Source organism: Cryptomeria japonica, unplaced genomic scaffold (assembly GCF_030272615.1).
Source record: "Cryptomeria japonica unplaced genomic scaffold, Sugi_1.0 HiC_scaffold_151, whole genome shotgun sequence".
Taxonomy (NCBI): Eukaryota; Viridiplantae; Streptophyta; class Pinopsida; order Cupressales; family Cupressaceae; genus Cryptomeria; species Cryptomeria japonica.
Window position 1 is genome coordinate 295243 of NW_026728973.1, and position 2233 is coordinate 297475.

At 61.2% G+C, this 2233-nt stretch overlaps 1 non-coding gene across 1 annotated transcript; it reads left to right on the forward strand.

The window, feature by feature from the left end:
* Positions 1-1586: 1586 nt before the first annotated feature.
* LOC131866614 (5S ribosomal RNA) lies at positions 1587-1705 on the forward strand. Its single transcript, XR_009365215.1, has one exon. It is a non-coding gene; the product is annotated as a 5S ribosomal RNA (ribosomal RNA).
* Positions 1706-2233: the final 528 nt, after the last annotated feature.

A 2233-nucleotide genomic window follows, 5' to 3' on the forward strand; every position in this document is an offset into this window, starting at 1 on the left:
GGGTGCTAGGATGGGTCGATGCTAGGGTGAGTGGCAAGGTGGGTCCACAAGTGTCAAGGTGGGTGCCGAGGTGGGTGCCAAGTCGGCGACTGCTATGGTGGATGCCAAGGTGGGTCACGGGGTGGGTGCCAAGTTGCTAGGTTGGGTTCCAAGGTGGGTGCCAACGTGGGTGCTAGGGTGCGTGGGTTAAAGGGTGTGTCACAACGTGGGTGCCAGGATGGGTGCGCACCCACACTGGCCAAGACGGGTGCGGGTGCAAGGTTGGGTTCCAAGCCCGGTCACAGGCTGGGTGCTAGGATGGGTGGGTGCCAAGGTGGGCACCAGGGTGGGTGCACCCACCCTGGCCAAGGTGGGTCACGGGGTGGGTCCTAGGGTGGGTAACGGGGTGGGTACTAAGGTGCGTGCCAAGGTGGGTCATAGGGTGGGTGCCAAGGTGGGCACCAGGGTGGGTGTGCACCAACCCTAGCCAGGGTAGGTCACGGGGTGGTTGTCGGGGTGGGCGTCAAGGAGCCAAGGTGGGTGGCAAGTAGCCAAGTTGCGTGCCAAGGTGGGTGTCGGGGTGGGTGCCAAGGATCCAAGGTGGGTGCCAAGGAACCAAGGTGGGTGTCTGGGTGGGTGCCGAGGTGGGAGCCAGGGTGGGTCCCAAGGTGAGTGCAAAGGTGGGTGCCAGGGTCAAGGTGAGTGCCAATGTGGGTTCCAAGGTGCCAGGGTCAGGGTGAGTGCCAATGTGGGTTCAAAGGTGCTAAGTTGGGTGCGAGGTTGGGTGCGAGGGTGGGTGGGTGCCAAGGTGTGCTAGGTGGAAGCCCGGGTGGGTCGGCATCCCATGGGTGTCGAGTTGGGTGCCTGATGGGTGCTTCTTGTCAAGTTTTAGTCGTCGGGACTCATTTCGAGCCTTAGAGGTCGTTTCTTGTCCGGTTGCCCTGTCTTCGACCTGGGAACCCAATTTTGGTCCTCGGGTCCCATTTTTTTTTGTCTCGCATCCCACTTTTGGCCTGTGGCCTTTTCGGGGTCGATTCTCGTTTTGGGCATCAGAGCATGTTTCTTCTCCTAAAACCCAATATTTGTTTATTAAGTCTCGGAACACATTTTTGTTCTCGTGGACCCATCATGGGTCTTGGAACGCATTTGTGGTCCTTGGGTCCCATTTTGCATCCCGAAACTTGTGTTTTGGTGCTTGATCCCTATTTTGGGTGCCCACCTTGCACCAAGTGCGCACCCGGGGCAAACCGAGCGCCTTGGTGCACCGGGGCAAGATCGAGCGTGCACCCGAGGCGCCCCGAACATGCACCAAGGTGCACTCGGCCCACATGTGAGCGCAGGTCGTTGCGCCCGAGGTGGTGTGTGGGCACCGCGTTGCAGACGGGACACTGCACGCACACGACGCCCCCTCCAGGTGCACGCACGTAGGCCGGGCCGGGTGCACACCCGACGCCCTAGCAAGGTGCGCGCACCCGGGCAGGGCTCACACTTGGCGAACGGGGCGCACTTCGCGAGGGAGGGTGTGCACCTCGACGGGGGTGGGTGGCCGGGGTGGATTCGCACGTGGGTCGCGGTTTGCTAAGTACACACTGCGACAAGCTCATAACGGGTGCGATCATACCAGCATTAGTGCACCGGATCCCATCAGAACTCCGCAGTTAAGCGCGCTTGGGCCGGAGTAGTACTGGGATGGGTGACCTCCCGGGAAGTCCCGGTGTTGCACCCTTTTTTAGTTTTTCGCCGGGCGTCGCAATGCTATTTGAATAAACCTTTTGCCCGTTTGCGTTCTCGTCGGGGCCGGGCCGGGCCGGGGTGCGCTGCCCGCACTACCGCGCGCGCGGGGGCGACACCGAGCGCGCACCCGAGGCACCCCGAGCACACAGGCCACGGTGCAACCCGGGCGTTGTGCGCGCACCCCGGTGCGCCCGAGGTGCTGCGCGCGCACCCAGGTGAAATCGGTGTGCACCTCGGCCAGTGCGCGCTCGGTCGAGTCGCGCACGTTGGCCAAGGTGCACGGTGATGTTTCTTACTCTAAGGTTCCGCACCAGACGCCCGGGACAGGTGAGCGAAGCTGGGCGGGGCCGGGTGCGCGGCCGGGGCAGGTGCACGCAGCTGGAGAGAGCTTTGGAGCACACTTCGGAGCGCACCAATGATGCGCTCCATTCAAAAGTTTCCTGAAAAGGCAAAAAAAGTTGAGATTATAGAATTTCCCACTTGAGAGATTGTAAAAAAAAAAAATTTAAAATGAAGGAAA